The sequence below is a fragment of the Pelodiscus sinensis genome, chromosome 24 (genome assembly GCF_049634645.1).
Source record: "Pelodiscus sinensis isolate JC-2024 chromosome 24, ASM4963464v1, whole genome shotgun sequence".
NCBI classification, from domain to species: domain Eukaryota; kingdom Metazoa; phylum Chordata; order Testudines; family Trionychidae; genus Pelodiscus; species Pelodiscus sinensis.
In genome coordinates this window covers 17,095,137-17,119,025 of record NC_134734.1, presented here as the reverse complement: position 1 = coordinate 17,119,025, position 23,889 = coordinate 17,095,137, and the positions used below count along the sequence as shown (strand labels likewise).

The 23,889-nt window shown below is 50.4% G+C and overlaps 1 protein-coding gene across 13 annotated transcripts in view; it reads right to left on the bottom strand.

Annotated features, from left to right (window-relative positions):
* MEF2D (myocyte enhancer factor 2D) overlaps positions 1–23,889 on the bottom strand; it is a 223,051-nt gene that overhangs the window by 132,077 nt on the left and 67,085 nt on the right. For 12 of the 13 annotated variants that reach the window (XM_075907987.1, XM_075907988.1, XM_075907989.1 and 9 more), the window contains exon 2: positions 19,827–19,893. The gene's annotated coding sequence lies outside the window, so the exon portion shown is untranslated. Of the gene's footprint in view, positions 1–7,635; positions 7,793–19,826; positions 19,894–23,889 lie in introns of those variants that run through there. The other variant, XM_075907986.1, reaches the window with a different exon arrangement.

Genomic DNA, 23,889 nt, shown 5'->3' with positions numbered 1-23,889 from the left:
CCTCATCTCTTAGGCCTCTTTACACCCAGTCCGGCAATGCAAAGGGGCCAGATGACCCTCCTATTAAAGCCAGACTGATGCAACGGAGGCTCGGTACAGATGAGAATCAGACCTGGGCTCTTTAAGGAACTGAAATGCAAAGACAGCTGGTTATCAGCTGTTCCCACTCACTCATAGGAAACATATTCTACAGACACACACAAAAAACCTGCCGCCCCACCCCGCCCCCGTTCTGCAAAACTGCCTGTAAATTGGGTTGGGTTGGGTTGAGCTGGGACAAACTGGAAGTGAAAATTAAAATAAATAAGCTTGCCCCATCTCAAGGCAGGGAAGAAAGTTTTGTCCCGACTCACTGCACAATGTTTCCTGTCAGCAAAGAAAGCTACCTCAGACCAGATCTGCTTTTATCAAGAAGCATTTTAATTCCCATTTCTGTCCAGTCTTCTTAGAAGAAAGAACTTTTCCCTTGCGGAAGCAACCTGGTGCACTATTAATGCAAATCAGCATCCCCATTAGCTGTTTCTGTATTGCACCACATGAATACTTACTGTGTTCTTGATGGTGACAGTGGGGCTAGACCCTTAATCTTACTGCTCCAAAAGAGCAGGTCTCTGCCTCATAAGCAAAAGGAGAATCGCCACTAATGCTTAGCAGTATAGGATATATGATACATAGCTAGGCTGCTCTAATTCCAACCTGTAGAGCGCAGAGCTCTGACACCTTTGTATGCTCTCTCACCCCACAAGTCAGTCCATGACACTTCATCTCAAATTTCTCCATCCACCCCAGTGGAAATGATGCCCTGCACAGATGGACAAACTGAGGCCCATGAGAGCCATGAAGAGAGCTGGCAACAGAACCCATGAGCCTATTCAAAGCCAGGAATAGGCTCACAGTAGGTTACATTCATTCCCAGAGCTGGCCCCTTAGGAGTTCTGACTCCCAGTCCCCTGCTCTAACCACCAGACTCTATTGTCTTCCAGAGCTGAGAAGGGAACCCAGAACGGTTTCAGCTAGGAAATCTGGCCTTCAGACATCTCTCCAGTAAACATGGCTCCATCAGACAAAACACAGCTTTACGTGAAACAGCGTTGCTTAAGGTATAGTACATCCCTAGGAGAAAACCACAACTGGCCCCAATAAACCCTTACATGGTTTCCAAACCAAGGACATCACTGCACATCCTCGGGGTGAAGAAACCGGCACTGTACGATGGTGGCATTCACGCTGGTTGTGCTTGGGCTGTGAATCGAGAAAAGGTTGAGAGCAGCTCCATATGGAAGCATCCCCACCCAGCAGGCCACGGTGGATTATGGCTGCATGTGCTAACAAACTGGCCTGAAAGAGAAAATCAAGGGCTGAACTTTCCAATGCTGCCTCAGATATGTGGCTAGCAAAAGCCTTTTGAGCAAGGACAGAGGGAAGCAAGAATGGGATGGTAGTTAAAGTATTCACCCATGGCTCAGAAAACCCTCCTTCAATTCTTTATTCTGCCATGGGCTTCTGGCATGATCTTGGGAAAGTTTTTGTGCCTTCGCCTGTTGAACGGAGATAATGTTATTGCCGTACCTCAGCGAGATGTTGCGAGGATAAGGACTGTAAGGTATGCAGAGGAAGCAGTGGTCACTTAAGGGTGACAGATAAAGGAGAAAATTTCTATCTGATGCGCTTGATCACTGGAGCTGCTCAGAAAACTTATGGACTGCAAAAAGTTCTTTTAAAGAAACACAATTTTAATTTAAAATATTGTTGCATAGACTTTGGGAGGAGGAGTGTTATTAAAAAAAGAAAAATGCGTGGTTTTCAAAAGCCAGATGTATTTTTGAATAAAAATGAAAACTTACTGTGAACTTTTTCATTTAGGGGGAAAACAGCATTTTTTGTCAAAAAAACAAAAACAAAACAAAAACCTTCCAGACCAAAAAAAAATAAATTTTGGCCAGCTCTAGTTGTTTACATAGGAGAGCAAACAGGGGCGAGAGAGGGCACTGTAAGTGCCTCAAAAGTGGGTAAACTGAGGCACAAAACAGAGCTCCGTGTCTCCAAGCTTGATGACAGAGCAAGGAATCCAACCCAGCAGTCCTATCATTCTAAATAAAAGCACATTAGCTTGTTTGCAATAAGAACATAGTCATTGCAAAGATAGAAACAGACTGCCTGAGTCCATTTTGCCCAGTGTCTTAGGTGCAACAGTTGCCACAGACAAAGGTGTAAGAACCCAGCAGCAGGAGATCTGTAGTAACCTGCCACCAATATCATGTCTTCTCCTGGTGTCCTTTTGGCTTAAGCCTTTGGACTGAAGTTTAGTATCTCTTCCAAAATGTTTGTAATTAATTATGACAGTTCTGGATAGTCTTGATACCCATATCTATGTCCAACCCTTGTTTGAATCTTGTTACATTCTTATTCTTGCTTATGTCTTGTGGCAATGAGTTCCACAGTGTAATTCTGATTTGGGTGGGGAAACTACTGGAACAAGACTTTGTTTTCCTTCTTAAACACTTTAATTTTTCTTGGAGGTTTTTATCTACATTATTATTACTTATATGTCAGCCATGACTAGAGGGCTGACATATAAGTAATATATGTCCAAGACCACCATGCTGGACAGCCTCTACCACAAAGAGCTAAGAGCCTAGAAAGACAAGACAGGTGATGGATTTTTCCCAAGGTCATCCACAGAGCCAGCATAAAAAGCAGGAGTTTGGATTCCCAGTGCAGAGCTGTAGCCATTGGAGGCAGAAGTGTTCGAAGCTTTGTGTGGTTCTCCTTGGTTTTCTTTTTCTCGCCTTTCCGCTATAGCCTTCCCAGTAGCAGTAACAGAGAGATTGTTAAGACATACCAAAATTTAAGTCTAATCATTCCTAACCTTCAAGTGCTTTAGAAAGGGAAGTAAGCATCAATTACCTACCTCGTGAGATCCAGAGAGAGGAAGTGACATGCACAAGATCACAGAGCAAAACAGAGGAGGACAAGCGCCCCGCACTCCAATTGCCAGCACGGCATTTCACCCGCTGGGCCACGCTACTTCCCACTGAGTGTGAGGCTTAAAAGAGAGGTCACGTGGAACCACCCTCAGATGAGACAGCAGAGAGGCAGGATTTCTATTCAAACACAAGGTGTGCCGACCTGGTCTTCTCTGATACAAGCATACAGCGCGTTTAGACCACTATAAGTGCATCCACGTTAAGGGTGTTTGTAACCCTTTAACTATGCTGGCTTCTAAGCCAGTAGTGGACAGTCTGTGGCCCGCAGGCCACACGTAGCCCATCAGACATTTTGTTGACCGTTGCCCATACACAAGGTTGCCAGATTTTGCTGGTTTCTATCCACATATTTTTTTTCCTACCAGTGTTACTAAGATGAAATTAGATTTGAAATTTTGAATTCCCCACCTCCCCAAACTCTAATCCTCCTCTTCAAAAACACTCCCCCAAAACCCACAGACAATTCTCCCCTTAGAGAAAGGAAAAAAGAACAAGGAACAAAATGCATGTCCTGTGGCTTGATACATAGCTTAGCCAGTGCTCATATCCCATGGCAATGGGGAGAGTAAAAACAAATAGAATAGGAGAAGGCTTCTGCTTGCCCTTAAATCATCAAATCTGAAAAAATCTCCCCAACTTTGCACAGATGCAGAATGACAGCACAAAGTACAGGCAGTCCCCGGGTTACGTACAAGTTAGGGACTGTAGGTTTGTTCTTAAGTTGAATTTGTATGTAAGTCGGAACTGGTACATATTGTAGGGGAAACTCTAGCCAAACATTTCTCCAGAGCTCAGTTTTATTCTCCCACACCTCACTTCCCTCAGTCCTTTATTCTCAAGCTGAGGTGTCTGCTGAGAAAAGCCGCTCCGCGTCTCCCTAGTCTGCTGGGGGGAAGCAGCTAGTGCGGGGTTGCCTCACCCCGTTTGTAAGTAGGGATCCGATGTAAGTCGGATCCATGTAACCCGGGGACTGCCTGTACTAGAAAAACAGGCTTGCCGTTAGAAGAATTGCACCCTGATTCTGGGATCTTGCCTGATGGATTTTTTCCTTCTGCTACATGTTACATCCCTGCCTTGAGAGTAGGCCCAGGCTGCCAGGATCACCAGCCTTCAGCTGTCAGCCTGGAATTTCAAAACAGCCTGCTGGTCCCGTCCTTAAACAATCTGTTCAACCCTCCAAATTGTTCCTGAGGTAGCCCACAGTCCTAGGCAACTGAGTATGATAAGGTCAGAGATGTTAGAAGCACGCAGCACATATAATCACACAAAGTATGCGTGTTCTACCCCTTTTTCCCGACGCTGAGTTTGTCGGCTCTGAGAGGCAGAGACTGTCTTCCCATCTATGTTTGTACAGCACCTTGCACAGCAGTGCACCACTGTTCTCAACGTGTGGCAGCCACATGTCTGGCCCCAGCGGTTCGGGCACCATTTACTGATCCACGTGAAGGAGTCAAAACAGTGTGCGCGCATTATTTCATTTACTGTCGATGTGGAATTCTCACAGCAAAATGGCTGACCACATGTTATTATTGTACCAGTTACAACTGGCCAATAACATAGTAACACCATCCTAACTGGTCAATAACTTAGACTGTTTAATAGTTAAATCACACAGTGTTTTAACAGCATGCGCTGCAAAGAGCTGCCAGAGACACACGAAAGAGCCATTTGCAGCTCCCACACTTCAGTCTGAGTATCGCTGGCCAAGGGTCTGGAACAGAAAACAGGGACCTAAGGAGACCTGAGTTTGATGCTTGGTTCTGACCCAGTGCACAACCTTGGGCCAGTTATGTCCCTTTTCTGTGCCTTAGTTTCCCACGGGAGTGATAATCAGGGCTCGACAAATCCGTTTATCTACTCGCCTGTAGCAAGTAGATTTCAGCCGGTTGCCCCGTTTACTGGTGGTGCGCGCATGCGCAGTGCAGGTCTGGCGCATGCGTGGTGCAGGGCTGGCGAGTGGATTTCGCCGCGGTTTGTCGAGCCCTGGTGATAATGATGGTGACCCCTTTTGGAAAACATTTTGAGATCTACTGACACACAGAGCTAGGTATCATTAGCAACAACAATCCAGATTTTTCAGAAGGCCTCAGCTCCCATGTAATCGCATACGAAAAACGGCCCCACACCCACACGTCGGCCAGGCAGCACTTTTGAAATCTCAAGCTTATGTAGGTGCCTCCCTGGATGCTGGTCTCTTTGGAAACTCTCACCTCCCAGGGCCGCCCCTACTAATATGCGAAGTGCAGAGCAGCGTGAGAAACCACAAAATTGGGGGCACCAAATTACACCATATTTCGGGGTGCCAGAGGCAGTTGTGTGCTGCTTATGGGGTGACGCTGGCTCTGGTGATAAGCCTCTTTCCCCCACCCCCTTTTCCACAGCCCACTCCATCAAGCAATACAGCCCAGAGGACCTGAAGTGGGCCTGGTGCCAGCCGCAAAGGCTGCCCCCCACCAGCAGTGGCCTACAGTCCGCTCTGCTCCCCTGGCTCCCAGCTGCCTTGCTCCGCTTCCTGCCACCAGGGAGCGCGGGGGGCAGTTCCACCCCTTCTTCCAAACCCCCTCACCCGAACAGTTGGGAGTCGAGGGGAGCAGAATGGGGGAGGGGGAACAACCTACTGCCTCCCTGCTCTGCTCCTGCCCCTCACAGCACCTTCCCCTACAGCTCTGAACTCAGCCTCCCTCCCCTACGTGGAGGGGCTGTCCCCACCCCCGTGGAGGGCACCAAAATTTCTAGGGACGGCCCTGCGTCCTCCCTGAGTTCTGAGAAACTTGGGTAATTTTGGACCCATTCGCCGTCCCACCCAAGGGGTAAATTTCCACTCCGCAGCACAACGCACCGGATGGAAACAACACAACTGTGTGCAATGGCTTTTGCAGAAGGGTGTTCGAGGGGAAAGAAAGACCTCAGAGGAACCACTGTCAACAGCCTGGCGAAAACCAAATAAATACAGTGGGTTGCTCCCAGCACTGCTTCCTGTTTGCTTTCGCAGCATGTTCCGGGCTGCTGTCACAGCCCTGAAAATGACCATCTTGCTGAGCTGCAGAGATGCCACGCTGAGACTAGATGCAGATATTCATCCCTCCAGTCTCACAGCGAAAGTGGGGAGGGGGGCAGCTTATGTCTCCCCTATTCTGGTGCTCCCTGGGCCACTTGATTCCCTGTGATGCCCTAATTTACTATCTGTATTGCAGGCACACCTAGCACCACCCTCTCCCTGTCCCCATCAACAGTCCTGGCCCTATGGTGCTGGGTGCTATACGCGCCTACAAAGAAAAGACCACCTACTACAGTATAACTTGCCTCCTGCACTGCCATAACCTTTATGGTTTTCATGGCAATTGACTATTGTTAATCATTTGCATTACTGTAACGCAATGTTCCCGCTAATCTTTTCCATCCATGTGCAGAATAATTTTTTTCTGCGCACCGAAGTATGTGTGGATGTGCACCACCACCGGAAACACAAAACCTAACAGTGGGTGCTCTGCTAATCAGCTGGTCGGCGTTTTGGATCTCTGCTGAGCGGCCGCCCAAGCGCCCAGCTTACAGGAAACACTGCTGTAGTGCCTAAGAGATACAGATTGGAGTCCCACGGTACGAAGCGCAGTACAAACATATTTCAAAAAGACAGTCCCTGCCCCAAAAAGCTTACACTTTAAGAATCCTCCAGCTCCCTCTCCCATTCCATGCTCACCCCCACAACGCCGTAGGAGCCAGGGGACTCCTGTAATGGCTATCGGATCTAGCCTGGCAGAAAGGTTCTGCAAGGGCGTCTTCTGAAATCCGGTCTTTCTAAACACCCTTGTCCCTGAGCTATTTGACTTTGTATTCCTAAAGCAGCAGCATTTTCTTTCTAGAAGAAAAGGAGTTTCTCCCCTCCCCGCGACACAAACTTCTGAGGATGTCAGGGTGCCTGGTTTTAGTTGGAGTAGGAGCAACATTTGCATGCTGATTCTGAATCCATCCTCTCGACATTCTTATCTGCCTGGCTTGGCTTTTGCTTGTTTTTAAGGCACCGTGGCCAAGGGGCTTGTACTTGGGACCAGGACTCAGAAGATCTGAGTTCTATTCCTGGCTCTGCTACTGGCCTACTCAGGCAAGTCCCTTCCCTGCTCGGTGTCTCCGTTTTCCCTTCCCATCTTTTGTCTGGTCTATTTAGACCACAAGCTCTTCAAGGACTGTCTCTTGCAATGTGCCTGTGCAGCACCGAACACAATGGGGCCCCAGTGTATAATACAAGCTCTGGACTTTGCTCAGAAAGCGGCACAAGAGGAAACATACGCACTGAAGGTCTATTTCAGGGGTATTCAGAGCAATAACAACACAACCTCCAGCTTTCAAAAAGAAAAAAAACCCAAAAGGATGCAACAATAGATAAGCAGGCTGAAAGTCACTTGGGCTCTGAGCATAGGGCAGGCTCTTTACCAGCTGATGGGGGGGGAGGGGACACACAAGGGGGGGGGTCGTCCACTGAGTTGCCTCCTAAACCCCTGGGGCCACTGGAGTCATCCGAGCTTCAAAACCCAAAGCAAAAAAGCCCTCACCCCATCGGGCTGGTCAAGCTACAGCAACCGCCTGCTCTTTTTTTTAAAAAAAGAAGTTGCTAATTTTAAACTCCCCAGTGGAAAGAGTGAGAGGTACTTACAGGAGACAGGATGGCTGCGTCCTTTTCCACGTAGGCTCAGCCCTGGCCGTCTGAAAGGAAGCTGTGAGGATAAGGGAGCCAGTCCCAGCCTTGCAGGAAAGCCGTCTTGTGTCCCGTCCCCCCCCGCCCCTGCCCTCGCCCAGAGAACAACTGTCCCCAATCTGTCACTGACAGCACCATGGAGGGAACACGCCGGCCCCCCCGCCCTCTTCCCAAACACTGTCCTAGAGTGACAGAAAGAACTCGGCCTGTCTAAAGGGCAGAGACAGATGTAAAACTAGAGGGAGCTGGTAAAGCGCGCAGGGTGGGGGGAGAGGGGGATGGGAGAAGCCAAAGCAGGCCTGCCTGGAAACAGCTGTTGAAAGCAGCCGCTGGGTTCGCTTCCTTTGCAACCAAAGGCGCAGTGACCACAGTGTGTGGGGTGGGGGGACCTGTGAAATCAGCCCTCCAGCAGATCAGACTGCCAGGCCGTCTCGCACTAGCTGGCCCGAAAATTCCTCCCAACAGCCACCTCCCACCCTTCCTGGGTCCTTTGTACTTTCACGCTCTGTAATCGCGACTGTCTCTACCGACCCACTCGCTCCTTGGCTAGCTCGGCAACCTCGTGATGGGAAAGGACATTTTAAAGAACCACGCATGGGTGAGCTGTAAGAGGCTGCTCATCCCGAATGGGAGCATTTAGCCCCGGGGTAAATAGCTGGGAGAGATACAGATGCCTGCTCGCTTGGGACTTTTCAAACTGGTCCGGAACAAATAGGTAAACACAGGGAGACGCACACAGGATGTGTCCACATGCAGAAGTTGTACAGCTTTAACTATGCCCACGCAAAGTGAGTCTATGCCCTAGTGTGGACGCAATTGTACCAGAAGGAAGGTGTCATTTTCAGTACAGTTTACGCCCTTTCCTATATAGGAATAGCTATACCAAAACATGCACTTATACTGAAACAATTGCTTCCACCCTAGAATACAAGCATGGTTAAAGTTGGAACACCTGTGGGCGGAGAGAAGGATTTAGCAGGTAAAAAGTTTCTGATGAAGACGTTCTGAGAAGCAGTTTCCTGGGAAAGGATGTGTTTTTCCGTGGTTTGAAAACTCTCCCAGAGTGTGGGAAGGGTCGGATGGGGGATACGGTTCGAGTATGATTTAGAATAGTGGTTCTCAAAGTGTGGTCTGTGATGGTTTTGTAGGTGGGCCACAGGGTTGGGGCTCACCCCTCTCCCTGCAGCAGGGAGCCAGCACTGGCCCTCCACCCACTGGGGGACCTCATGGGCCAGATCCAGCTTGTGGGGGAAGGAAGCAGTGCTGCATGCTACCACTCCCCCTCCCCCAGCTGGGGGAACGGCAGCGCAGGAAACCGCTGACCTGGAGGCTTTCTCCACCGCTCCCATTGGCTGGAATCACGGCCAATGGGAGCAGCAGAGCAGTGCCTGGGAGCAGCAGGAGTGCCCCCCATCCTCCTTCCCTCCCAGGTCCCCCACCCCGCTCCTGCATCCTCCCTTCTTCCCAGACCCCCACACCTCCAACTTGCTTCTGCACCCTCCCTCCCAGATTCCCCCAACCCGCTCTTGTACACTCCTTCCCATCAAGACTCCCCACACCTTCTGCCCGCTCCTGCATCCAACCTCCCACCCACATCCCCACCCCCAGCCCACTCCTGTACCCAACCTCCCATCCAGCCCCACACACACACCTTTTGCCTGCTCCTGCACTCAGCCTCCCACCCAGATCCCCCACCCCCAGCCCACTTCTAAGCCCTACCTCCCGGCCAGACCCCACACCTCCACCTGCACCCATTTTGTCATCATGGGTGGCTGGCTGGTGGTCCATGAAAAGGTCTGTGTTGAGTGGGGGTGGGCCACAGGCCAAAAAGTCTGAGAACCCCTGCTCTATAGCCTCATTGGACCAGATCTTTAGAGCTAGGGAGCAACCGCTGCTTCCTTTGACTCCAAGGGCTGCCCAGAACTTTTGAAAATCATTTCAAGAAGCCTTGCTCCTGGACTGGCACAGGCAAAAGGCATAAACCCAGCAGAGGGAACTCATGGCACGTGATTTCCACCCAGGCACGTGATTTCCCGAGCAGAGCTACAAGGGGACAGTGCTGCGGGCACAGGGATGTGCCAGCATCATTTCAAGGAAGGTCGCTGTCCCAAGAAGCCTTTCTGCACCAGAAGTGGTTAGGTACCGAAGGCAGGAGAGGTTTTCTTGGCCTACCTCAAATTGCGTTGGCCCCAAGCACCCAAAGTGCCTATTGATTGTGGACAGCAGTGCTGTGCCTTACGGGACACGAGGAGGCGGCCCTGTGGGTTTAAAATCACCCCAGCATTGGCAGCCACATACTTGGGAGCCAGGGTCAATAATACGTCTCTATAACGGCTTGGCTCCAGTCGCGAGGCTGGCTCGGGGAATGAACGGAAGGGGATGGGTTAAAGCAGCACTTTTCCAAAGTCCTCCCCCACACCGAAACCTGATGCATCAAGTCATGGAGTGGGCAATTGCAGTCTCAGGACAACTGTTAAGCCCCCTGGTCGGATTGTAAGTACAAAGCCCTTAACTCAACTCATTTTTGTTTTTCTTCATTTAAATCATGGCTCTGGGGTGGGGGTGAGGGCTCAGGTTACAGGCTGCCCAGGGAGAGAGAACAACCCCGGCCCTCTCTCACGGCAGCAGTTTGGGGCCAGGTGAGAAGCACTTCTCCATGGCCGCTGCAGCTCCAGTGGGCACAGCCGGGGGAGGGGTGCATGTCCCCCAGCTGGGGCAGGTCCAGGTTTGTCTGCCTCCTGTGCTCCCCAAGCACAGTGAGGAACACAGCAAACTGGGCACTTTCCCCTCACTCCCTATCAAAGGGGAACAGCCAGCAACCACCCCGTACAAATTGGGGAGGGAAGCTTCAGCCCCCCTGAACTCCCTAAAGGGTCCCTGGGGGTGTGGGTGGGGCTGGGGCAGTTCGGAACAGGGTCGAGGGGAATGGGGGAGGTAAACCTCCCACCCACCTCTTTCATCACCCTGGTGATTCTGTCCATTTTCTGTACGGTTTTATGTCATCCCATACAAATTGCGGGGGGTGGGGGAGCTTCAGTTCCCCCTTCTCCTCCTCCCCACACAACCAAACCCTGACCTTGTTTTCAGTGATGATCGGAAAAGGCTGCATTCCAAATTTGGCAGTCTTAGCTCTTACCGTTGAGGAGGAATTCTTGAACAAACAAACATGAGACAGACTTACTCTCTCACAAACTCTCTCAAATATATAGCAGCTATCAGTCGCAGGTCCTGGGGCCTTCTGTCCAACAAATAAAACCTGTCCGTACACGCAGAAACCACATCAATGTCTTCCAAAGAGCACCATTTTGTAACCTAAGCCTGGTCTACACTAGAAAACTCCTTATACTAGCCTAGCTGGGTTGGTAGGGGGATGATTTTATACCTATATTACTTTAGCCAATATAAGTCCTAAGGCATGTCTTCACTACGGGGAAGATCGACGCTGCTACGATCAATCTTCCGGAGTTCGATTTAGCGGGTCTAATACAGACCCACTAAATTGAACACTGAGGGCACCCTTATCAACTGCAGTAGTCTGTCGACCTCCGCTGTGGGGCTGCCCCAGAAAATCGATGTCAGGCATGTCAACACAATTCACATAGTTGAAGTTGTATATCTTGCATGGGTCTTCTCCGCCAGTGTAGACCTGGCCTTAGCCATTCGCGAACCAGCATAAGCTAAAACAGAATTAGCACTTTTATACCAACGGAGCTGTGGCCACACTAGGAGTGGTTTAATTTCTAGTGTAGACAAGCCAAAGCAACCTGAAATGTGCAGATCAGATTGGGCAGGAGAGGGCGGGCAGGAACAAGTGGGAGTGCTGAGAGACACTGAACCAAACTGTAAACCCAGGGGCGGCCACGGGGCAGTTGCCCTGGGGCCTGGTGACTTAAGGACAGCCAGAGCCACGGGTCCTTTAAATAGCCGCCGGAGCCCCACAGGCTGCATTGCAGATGGCGCTGGGGGGCAGGGCGTGGTCTGGAGGGCCAGCTGTCTCCTCCCCACCCCTTCTAACTAAGACTCCCCTTAGGGGAGCACAGAGACAGGCCCCACGTCCCCTGCCCAAGGGCCTGGGGAGCCTATCAGCTCACCTGAGGTCAACCTAAGTTTTAGGAATAAATCAAGTCTGGGCCTTAGGGCCTGATTCTCTTTTATACAGTAATTCCTCATTTAACACGTGCCCGCTTAACACGTTTTCGCGATAGCACAATTTTTTTTTTAGGGAACGTTTTCTGAATTACACTCCTGTCCCCAGAATAACACAATTTCCCCAGCCGGCCCGTTGCCGGCAGCTGCATGGGGCTTCCCCCGCCTCCCTGCAAAGCAGCGGAGGGTTCACTGCTCGCCGCGCCGTTCCCCGGCGACCCCCCCTCGCCGGACGCAGTGCAGGTCCCAGCAGACCCCTTTCACAGGGGCATACTCCCAACCCAATCCCCCTCTCCTCTACTCCCCTTCCCTTTCCCAGAGCCAAACACCTCCCCTCTCTGCTGTAACCCAGTCCCCTTCGTCCCCCAATCTTATGTCCCGGTCCCAATAGACACCACCACTTGAAACGCAACCCCCCGCCTTTTCCATTATTTTCAATGGGAAAATTGACCCCACAGAATACATTTTCCCTTACAATCATTTTCTGAAACATATCTATAGTGTTAAATGAGGAATTACTGTATATTAAGGCCTATACTATGCTAAAAATGAAGTTGACATGCCGACATCACTCGGGGTGTGAAAAATCCACACTCCGAACTGCAGCTATGACGACCTATCCCTGATGTAGAAATGGGTAGGGGCTGATGGAAGAATTCTTCCATTGGCCTAGGTCCTGTTGCTTGGGGAAGTGGACTACCTGCTGCGACAGAAAAACTCCTGTTGAGATAAAACGACTTTACACTGTCTCCTCTTTAGTATAGGCCTGCCCTTAGATCGTAAGCTCCTGAAGGTAGGAATGGGTGTCTTTCTTTGTGTGTCTGTGTAGCACTTCATCCTAATCTCAACTGAGGCCCCATGTTCCCTCTAATCTTGTCCAACAATGTGTGGAATAATTTTAGGTGCACCAAGGCATTTGCCAAGGTGCACCACCAACAGAAACACAAACCTAGCTGTGGGTACTCTGCTAATTAGCTAAGTGGCATTGGAATCTCTTCTGAGTGGCCGCACAAGCGCACAACTTACAGGGAACACCACTGAGGCCTTTATGCACTTTTGTAACAAATAACAGCAATAATTAACATAATAAGCTCCAGCAGATTTTCTAGTGAGATGCTATGGGATCTTACGCTGGTTTTACACTGGCATGTCTCCCTGATTTATACCAGGGTCATTTAGATCCAAATGAGACCTTCAATCGTGACCTTCTAAGAGAACGGGCAATGACTTTATTACGTCCTTTCCACATACAGCCACTATAATCATGCATATTATCTGCCCCATATCTGATCTCCCCCCCCCCCCCATTTCAATTCTCTTCTAAATGCCCAGCAAAACTTGCTTGCTCAGCAGACAAAACAACACACGCACCCCTTTGAGAGCTGGTGTTAGATTATTTTTAAAATCTTTCCTTGTATTGATTTTAATATCAGATACAGAATATACATTACGTGAAACCATAGAACCCTCAAAAAAACGGTCACCCGGCCTTGTCTCTACCCACAACCTCATTACAGACCATGGAGATACAAACATTTACTGTAACAGCAATAAACAGGGATACCAGTGCTAGAAAAAAAATACCCTCTTTTAAATTGTTCCGACATCTTCCCTCTGCTAATGCCATCAGCAGTCCTAATTTCCGGGGAAGGGAAGGAGATAGGGACAGGATAAGAGGCTTTTCACACTTATAGTTCAGATTTGTGATGGATGAGACCAAATATACAATCTGCTTTCACAGGAAGGGAAGGTTGTCTAGTGGTTAGAGCAGAGGACAGGGAGTTAGGGGACCTAAGTTCTGTGCCCCAGTTTGTCACCTAATCTCTGTGTGGCCATGGGAAATGCCTATTATTTGTACCTCAGTTTCTCCATCTGTAAAAGGGTGGTGATACTAACTAGCTCTCAGGTTGAAACAAATGTTTGCAGAGCACTTTGAAGGCCTCAGGTGCGAGGCCTTCACATAACGGCCAAGAATTATTTCACAAAAAAATAGATGCTCTAAGATTCCTCTCTTCAGTCCTACAGCTTCATGGTCACACCTCTTACGCAGATATCCATGGCATGATTCCTATATACCAAAGGGCACCAAAACAGGGTTCAGCCATCACACTGCTTTAAGGCCCCTTGACATAAAGAAGCCTTAGTGTAAACGAGAATTCAGATCTTGGTCCTAAGAGGCACATGATATCCAGCTGATGTCATTCTATCTAGCTTCAAAGGGGTAGCTGTGTTAGTCTAACTTTAAAAACAAGTAGTCCCTGTGGCACAGCAGTAGCTTTCGTGGGTGAGTTCATCAGATGAGTTGCAGTGGAAAAAACATAAAACCAAGGTAGATATATAACAGCAAAAAAAAACCTGATCATTGTAGGACCCGTGTTAATAAGGCTAATTAAGAGTGCTGCATGTGTCCTGCTCATAGTTTTTTATGTGGAAATGCAGCTGTTAAAGGCAGGAGAAATTGGTTAGCCTCATCTTGTGACAAAGTGGGGTTTTACCCATGAAAGCTGATGCCCCAATACATCTGTTAGTCTCCAAGGTGCCACAGGACTCCTCGTCATTTTTATCTAGCTGTTCAGTCTTCAGTGGAGCTGCAGCTGATTGACACCAGTTCAGGACCTGGCCCTGTAGTTATCTCTAATCAGCACTGCTCCCAGACCCCTGCAAGCTGGCACTGCAGAAGACCAGGTTTTCTGCCCATGCCTGAATTCTTGCATTAACAAGCCTAGCCACTACGGCCAAATCTGCTCTCATCTTGTTCCTTGTTTATTACAATGTCTTTTGACAGGACTTCTCCCATTCAGGATGTGGCTGGAGGAATAAAGGTTTGGAGACATCCACCCAGTGCTTCTTGTGGGACTGTGGGACTAGCTACTCAACTTTTAAGTGTGCGTCCTTTGCAATACCCACACACATCTGAGAACCTGGTTGGGACAAGAGGAAAAGATCTGATTCAATGTCATTCTTTAAGTTGCGTGTCCACTTAAACCAGTACAGAGTGGAGGAAAAAGTTACCAAACTACAAAGGGGATGGTCTGCACGGCAGTGGCATTGACACTAGCCTGATTCCAACCTAGGCCTTGTCTACATTAAAAGGAAGATCCGCCACTGCCACAATTGATCTTCCGGAGTTTGATTTAGCGAGTCTAGTCAAGACTCACTAAGTCAAACTAAGAGGGTGCCCCCGCTGGCATCCCATTACTCCTTTTGCTCCTGTCGGCCTCTTGCAATGGGGACACTGCCAAGCTTGGTTTAAAATAAGCCGACTCCAGCTACGTACTCTATGTAGCTGGAGTTGTGTGCCTTAAACTGAGCTGCCAGGTCTAGTGTGGACCTGGCCCTACACTCAGGAGGGCAAATTTTGTACTGGTATAGTGGTCAGATAGGGCTGTGATTTTCTACCCAAATAACTGTATCAGTGCAACCTAGGGATGTTTAAAAAAAATTGTGTAATGGGGTAACCGTGTAAACGCTGAAAATCTCAGTGGTTATACGGTTACCCATGCTTATCTTTATACTGCAGAGCCTGCAGCGAAACCTTCCCAGGAAGGCACCGCCAGCTGCCCTTGCCTGCCAGGCTACTGGGGAGGTGACTTTGCTGAGTGTAACCGACACTTTTAACCGATAAGCATGCAATAAGCGGTTAAGCAGTTAGTTGTTTACACTCATGCGGCTGTGTCAGTATAAAGGTGCCTTTTATTAGTATAGCTTATTCTCCTTCCTTTATGAGAACAGCTACACCACTACAAGCACTTTTATACCAGTATAACTCAGTCCACAGGAGAGGGTCTCCGAGGGATCACCGTGTTAGTCTGTATCTGCGAAAACAATGAGGAGTCCTGTGGCACCTTACAGACTAATAGATTTATTTGGGCCTAAGCTTTCGTGGGTAAAACCCACTTTGTCAGAGGCACAGGAGTGGGTTATACCACTTTATCTAGACCAGGACAGCTAAAACGGTACAACTTTCCATTTAACCACAGACATGTACAGCTGGAAGGGACCTGAAGATGTTAGCTAGACTGGTGTTTCTCAACCTTTTTGATACCCAGGGACCCACTTGCTGCCTTCCTAAATTGCATCAGGGAGCTCTCAGGGACTGGCATCGGTCCACAGACCAGCCAGTGAGAAGCACTGACTTAGACCATCCCCTTGCACCTAGGCAGGATTAAATATCACTAGACCATCCCTGACAGACGCTTGTTTTTCCCGTTTCTAAAAAACACCCGATGAGGAATCGACACCGTCCCCGTTGGTAGTCTGTAACACAGCTCCAGCTAGAGCAGAACAATTATGGTCAGCGTCTTGCATTATGATGCTCCCCAAATGCCTTTTTTCAGCAGCGTCACACGCTGTCGACACACATTCAGTTTTCCATCCACTGGAATGCCCAGATCCTCGTCAGCAGTACTGCCCCCAAGCCGGTTATTCCCCGGTGTGCTCTGTGTGTTTGGTTTTTCCCTCCTACACAGAGCACTGTGCCGTAGCGTTACTGAACTCCCTCTGATCCAGTTCAGACCAATTCTCCAATTCATCCCAAGCACTCTGAGCTTCCGTCCAGCACTCCAGAGCTCTTGCAACCCCTCACCGCTAGGCGCCGCCTGTCAGTGTTCTCTCCTCTTTGTCCTCCTCTCGTTAAAGCAAACAGTGATTAGGGCTGGACCCAGAGTGCACCCTGTGGGGCCCACCCCTGAAAACGTCCTCTCAGTCGGACAGCACCTAGCATGTGTGCAAACAAGCCCTGAGGTCATTTTACGCTTCTCCAGCAGCATATGGGGCCCTAAAAGCATTGTAGCCTGGTACAGAAAGCACCTGGGTTCTATTCCTGTCTGCCACGGGTCTGCTGGGTGACCTGGGGCGTGATGCTGCAGGGCGCTGGGCCTCAGTTTCCCCATGTGAAAGAGAGGTAAGGATACTGCCGTCCTTTGTAAAGCATGTTAAGAGCTACAGATGAAAGGTGGTATACTAAGAGCTGGGGATTATCATTATTATTAAAATAGGAATAAATTACAGCTGTGCATATGTTAAAGGTCCCTTTACGCTACCAAAGTGGGAATCTGGCTTGTCGTCCAGATTCGTGGCTAGACTTTCATTTACACCAAGACCCTGTTACGCTGCCAGAGTGGTACAAAGGGGTCTTAAAGTGGAAGCCGTAACCTAGTGGTGCGCAACCCGTGGGGGGTCGCGACTGTATTTGGGGGGGTTACAGCACCGTGACAGCCGCTATTTTGTTTACCCAGCTTGGTGCCCAATGTATACGCAGCAGAGGCAGGGGGAGTGGCAGGGGAGAGGAAATTAAAAGGGCCGCAACAAAATACTCTGGCCGGTTTTTTTTGCTCAACAAAAATCCCGCCCCCTTTTTTTTTTTTTTTTTTGAGCACCACTACCATAACTGAAGGCCACTTTAAGGTCCTTTTACATTGCCTCTGAATGCACTGATGCCTGCAGGCCTCTGTTGACACACACACCTATACAGGGGCGGCCCGTCCATATAGGCGAACTATGCGGTCGCCTAGGGTGCCAAGCTAAATGGGACACCAAATGGTCATTGAGGGGTTTGGAGGTGGGGGCGCCGATTGCATGGTTCACCTAGGGCTCCAGTTCCTGGCAGCTAGTCTAGGGCCGCCCCTGCACCTATATACACTTAGAACAGGTTCAGCGTGGTCAATGGCCAGGTGCTAGTCCCACACACACTGTCCCCTCCCCAATGTGCCATACGCCCCCCTTTTCAGAGGCATTCAGTGCCTGCTCCTCTCCTGCCCGGCACCTTCTGCGGTCATTTGCAGGGCTGACCCCGCAGCGCTTCGCGCCCATTTTGCACTAGTGCATCAGCTTGCACAAGGGCTAATGAGTGGCAAGCAGACTCTCTGCCAGCCGGGGCCTGGGCTCAGCCACTCGTTTCACACAAAGACCGCACGGCGCCCCTCACAAGGGTTCTCACTTGCTGCCCCCCGAGGCTAGATTCAAGCCAGTACCTTAGCGCTGCGGGTTTCAAACTTTTTTCTCATGACCCAGTTGAAGAAAATTGTTGATTCTGCGACCCAGCAGAATTTGACTGGAGTGTGGGCTCTGGGGTGGGGCTGAGGATGGGAGCTTTGGGCTGGGGGCGGGGGCTCCAGCTTGGGGGGGGGGTTCAAGGCTGGGGCAGGAAGGGCATACCTTGAGCGGCTCCCGGTCAACGATGCAGTGGGGGGGGCTAAGGCAGTTTCCTGCCTGTCCTGGCACCGCAGACCATGCTGCCCCCAGAAGCAGCCAGCGTCAGATTCCCAGCCAGTGAGAGTGAGGAGCTAGCGCTCAGGGCAAGGGAAGTGCGTGCAGCCCAGTGTGCTCTTCCCCTTTTGCCTCCCACCTAGGAACCGGGCTTGTTGTCGGCTGCTTCTAGGGCACAGTGCAGTCTGCGGTGCCAGGACAAACAGGGAGCTGCCTGAGCTCCCCCACTGGTCACCTGATCCCCCTGCAGTAACGAGTCCCAGCATCCAACATCCCACCCCCCCGTCCTGAGTCGCGACCCGTCATTTGAAAACCACTGGCTTAGAGGCTCTGGCTCCCATTAGCCACTTAAGTGAGTCGGTGCATTTCCTACACGGGTGGTATTGGTTCTCCGAGGTAGCCCTAGGACAGTCCCTTAGCTGCTCCCCAGCCACGGTCGGATTAGTTTCAGACCCAGAACCCCCACTCAATCCAGGCTGGGATGCAAGGAGAAGTCCACTTCTCTGCACACTCAATCTTCAGCCTGCATCCAAGGCGGATTGGGCACCTATTGCAGCACTGACTGCCTGCAACTGGTCACAATCGGAGATTTGGACACAGCTCCCCGGCAGGACTCAGAGGAGGCTGCCAAAGCTGGCTGGGGGTGAGCAGCCTCGTGCAGTCCCATAGCTGCCGCACGTCACGCTGTTACTACCCCCTCCGGTTTGACCACAGGAAATGTGATCTCAGCTCAGCCTCTCCTTCCAAATAGGGAGGGGAAAGTTCTGCCTTCTCTCTTGCTCTCCTCGGCAAACGGCAGCTCAGGCGGAAGACTCTGCCATAATTGGAAGGGTGGAGACACACACAGGACACACATTCCCTAAACCTAGCAGTTCTCTAGGTTTTGCAAAAAAAACAGCCCAGGCAGGAGCGAAATCCTGTCCTGAAACCACTTCCTCCTCCATCCCCATCTCCCCAGTTCCCACCGGGGTCCCAGAACATTTTGCCCCACGGATCAGCCGGCAGGGGCTCTGCAGGGAAATGGAAGCTCACACAACCGAAGAACCACAGTCCTGTCCCTTTAAGAAGGAAGATGCCCTAGAGATAAGGGAGCAGGTCTTTAGTTGAAGTGCAAAGGAGTGACTCTGGTTTGCACCTGCGGGAGACCTGCTCCATGGATATCAGTGGAGCCCTGCCCATTTACAGAACCCCACTCTGGGCAGGGAGGAAACCAGCTTTGTTTTCCTCCTTTGCTTTCCACCTTGAAACAAAAGGCTACTTAATAATAAGGAGTCAGAGCCTCAGCTGACATAAACCGGCAGCACACCCCTTATTTGGGGAGCTGCACAAAGCAGCATTAGCAAAGGATCTGGTCCCTTGACCCCATTGGAGCCGCACCAATTTGCGGGTCTGTTCCCAAGTCTTCTCTTTGTCCTGGGCCATAAAGCCCGGGGCTCTTAACATGTGTGATACCCAGGCCCACGGAAAGGACGAAAAGGAGGCAAGTGCCCCTATCAGCTGTAGCTGGGCCCTTTAAATTGCTGCCAGAGCCCAGCACAGTGTGCTGCAGAATACCGGGGGAGGGAGGGAACGGGGGGGGGGGGGGCACTTCTTAAAGCACAGGGTGATCAGAGCAGCTGTCCTGGCCCCACCCCTTCTGCCTGAGGCCCCGCCTCTTCCAGGAGCATGGAGCCAGCCCCCTACACACAACTTGCCCAGGGGCCCAGTGAGGCTGTCAGCTTTCCTAGTAAAACCCCTGAAGCTCAGACAAAGGAACTGTAAAAATGTGAGTGTTAAATAGGGATTTTACCGCCTACCTGTTAGTCAGATGGCTGCATCTTCAGCACACGCCAGAGGGTTATTTGTAGCTGCCTGTCAATCAAACTGGAAAAAAAAACAACCTGTTAATTCCAAGGGGCTAAAGTGAAGAATCCAGGTAAAGTACATATTCTGTCCTGAGCTGGATACAGGGAGAACCCAGGAATATGGGGCTCTTGCTCTCTCAGGAGATCCCTTGCCTGTGAGGGGCTGGGACCTCAAGGTTCATACTCTGCCCAGTCATTTACGTGTTTCGTTCAGAGAATTTCATCCAAAGATTTGTTTTCACCTGGCTGAAAATTACAGGGATCCTGACAGAAAAGGCAGCAAAGACCCTGGGCAAAGATCCTGCAAGATACTCAGAGCTCTCCACACATGAAGAAAAGAAAAGAAAAGAAAAGAAAAGAAAAGAAAAGAAAAGAAAAGAAAAGAAAAGAAAAGAAAAGAAAAGAAAAGAAAAGAAAAGAAAAGAAAAGAAAAGAAAAGAAAAGAAAAGAGAAACCCACCCAATAAAAATATGATCTTAAAGTTTTAAGACATGGAAAAGCAGTTGTCTACCCAGCCAGCTGTTCAGGAATAGCTGGTGGACTGAAAGACACAGCTGACAGGATCACACTGCCTCAGGTTGAACTGAGGTGTTACAAAGCTTGATCAGTCCTTGTTCCACAACGGTTGCATAACCCACTGCAGCTCTCACTTCAGGTCTGTGTGGTTTGCATGTTCTGGTCTCAACCGGACCAGTGTAAATCTGGAAGTCACGGTATATGATGGGAGAGGCATGCTGGCTAAGGAAGCCCAGCCCATACTGGAAAATGGGGAATATGAGATAGGCGAACTACAAAATCCACAAGGCACTGCCACCACATAGCCGAACTGCAATATTTTGGGGTCTGGGCTTCCAATTTTTGAGTAAAAAATGTGGTGAAAAATGGAATGACACCAAAGACCTAAAAAACAGCTTAGATGGAACATGTTCCACCAGCCCTAGCGAACACAGAGCTCAGTCACCACATGGCACTCTGCGATCTGCCTCATCTCAAGTATTTCGGAGATACAAGCTCACCAGAGGCTGCCATGGGCTGGTTTGCAAACGTGCTGTGCACCAGCATCTCCTCCCGTGAACATCAACTCAAGCTGGGGGCTGCTCATCACCTCAAGAAGCCAGGCCCTGGTTCTGGTGGACCTGCGTTCCCAAAGTCGTTTCACTTGTGACTCGAAACAAGCCAGGAGAGTCTTACCTGGGTGAAATTCTCCTGTCAATCTGGCTACTTGCCTCTCAGAGAGGCAGATTAGGTACATCAACTGAAAACGCCCTTCCATAGGTGGGGAAAGCGGCTGGGAGGCAGGCCGCTGAGACGTGGACAGTAGCTACCATGAACGAAGGCGGTTTTTCCCAATGCAGTAGCAAATCCAACCCCTGGAGAAGGAGCAGTTACGTCTTCCACGGGCCTACTGCAGGGATTCTCAAACTTCCCCCCACTGCGACCCCCTTCTGATGACAAAAATTACTACCCGGCCCCGTGAGGGAGGACCAAAGCCTGACTCCGCCCCAGTCCCACGATCCAAGATGGGGGGCCAAAATTGAAAGCCAAGGGCTTCAGCCATGTATGTATACACTGGCCATGTATGCCCCCCCACCCGGGGAAGGGCCAGGACAACCCCCTCCACTCCTGGCCCCGCCTCTCCCCACCCCTACCTTTTCCACCCCTCCCCTGAGCGATGTGGCTCCAGGGACTGATGGGGCTGAGGGGCCAGCACCGGCTATTGGAGGTCCGCCCACACACCCCTGCACTCATTGGCAGGGGAAGTGGAGCAATTCTGTCCCAGCTCGCTCTGCGTCCCCGGCCACATGGCTCTGCTTTCCCCCAGTGAGTGTGGGGCCGTCCCAGCGCGACTGAGGCAGCAAAGCAAGGTGGGACCATGTTGCTTGGCTTCCCCTCCCACTGCTGGGAAATACAGGGGGGGGGAACCCCTGCTGCGGGTGCCAGGCCCTCCCCTTCCCAGTTAGTCCCCCTGTATGCTCAGGGACTCGGGCCTCACCAACTGCTGCCCCTTGCCTCTCCCACCCATGGCAATTGGGGGCATGTGTCTCCCTCGCTCTCTCCTATGTGTCAAGCCCTGCCTACCACCCAGGACTTCAGCTTCAGCCCTGAGCCCCAGCAAGTCTAAGCCCGCCCTGGCAACCCCACAGGGTCGCGACCCACTTTGGGGTCCCCACCCCTCACCTTTGTCTACACCAGGGCCTAGGTTGGAACGACATCTCCTGGGGGTGGTGTGAATCTTTCATCCCCCTGCACGACGTTGCTGGGCCAACCCAAGTTTTCAGTCTAGACCAGGCCTAAGTGATTTGTCCAAGGTCAGACAAGGTCTGGGGAGTCTGCAGAAAAGCTGGGAATGCAGCCCACTTTCTCCGAGTCCGAGTCCTTCGCTTGAAACCACAAAGCCAGCCTTCCTCTCGCGGCGCCTCCTCCCCCTCCCCTTACCAGCTCACTTCCTGACGTTACAAAATTCAGTCGGAGCACAGATGGGCCCGAGAACCACACAGCATTGAACCTCATCCTCACCCTCCCAGCACCGCTCTGAGCTGTGGAAGCCAGGACAGGGCTTGGGGGGTTTCAGTTCAGGGCCCCATCTCACCCTCGAGGTCTTCCCTGTAACAAATATCTCCTCACCAAATGGCCTGGCATGGGAAGACGCTGTACATAATTCCCTCAAAACAGCTGAAGCACGGACAGATTTCTCGCTGTCAGAACGCATCAAACCTTAAGACGTGAGGGCCGCATCGCTTCAGACATATGAGCTACAAAGTTTTCCAGCTTCTGAAGCAAATGAGAAAAATCTGACAGAAGAGGGGTGGGAAGGACGGAGATTCCAACCCTCTTCCCTCAGTCAAATCTGAGGTGGCAACGGAAACACGATGCATAATTCACCTCAAACAGCTTCCCAGCACTTTACGAGCTAGATGTTGTGTTAAGTTCAAGTCAGTTCAGACTCTGGCCTTTTGCTTCCCTGAACAGAGAGGAGCCGTCCAAAGAAATTAAGACCCCGGATCTGATCAACTACTCTGTCGCAGAGGGGATTTTCAAAGAGAAGAAGTTAAAAAAATGAGTAGTCCTGGAGCACCTTAGAGTCTAACAAATATACATATAGGCTGTGTCTAGACTGGCAAGTTTTTCCGCAAAAGCAGCTGCTTTTGTGGAAAAAACTTGCCAGCTGTCTACACTGGCCGCTTGAATTTGCGCAAGAACACTGACGATCTCATGTAAGATTGTGAGTGTTCTTGTGCAAATACTATGCTGCTCCCGCTCAGGAAAAAGCCCTCTTGCGCAAATGCTCTTGCGCAAGAGGGCCAGTGTAGACAGCTAAAAACTGTTTTGCACAAAAAAGCCCCGATGGCGAAAATGGCGATTGGGGCTTTCTTGCATAAAACCACGTCTAGATTGGCACGGACGCTTTTCCGCAAAAAGTGCTTTTGCGCAAAAGCATCCATGCCAATCTAGACGCTATTTTCTGCAAATGCTTTTAATGGAAAAACTTTTCCGTTAAAAGCATTTGCGGAAAATCATGCCAGTCTAGATGTAGCCATATAGTATCATAAGCTTTTGTAGACACAACCCACTTCTTCAGATGAGTGTGGGTTGTGCCCACGAAAGCTCATGATACTATATATATTTTTGTTAGTCTCTAAGGCGCTACAGGACTATTCATTGTTTTTTTAAGTTACAGACTAACATGGCTACTCCTCTGAGGCTTTTAAACATAAAAGGAAGTTCGAGCCTTATGGTTAAGGCATCGGGCTGGAACTCAGGTGAGAGGGATTCAATTCCTGGCTCTTACATTGGCTCCCTGTACAACCCTGGCCAGTCCACTTGCTCTCCCTAAGGTCTTTGGGGGAGGGGGCTGTCTTTCACTGCAGGTTTGTACAGCACCAAGCACGACTGCCCCAATCTCAGTAGGGGCCTCTTGATGCTACTGCCCCCCAGGGCCAACTTATCCATTAGGCATGGTAGGCACAGTGCCTAGGGCACACGATACTTTTAGGGGCCCACGAAAATGTTTTAA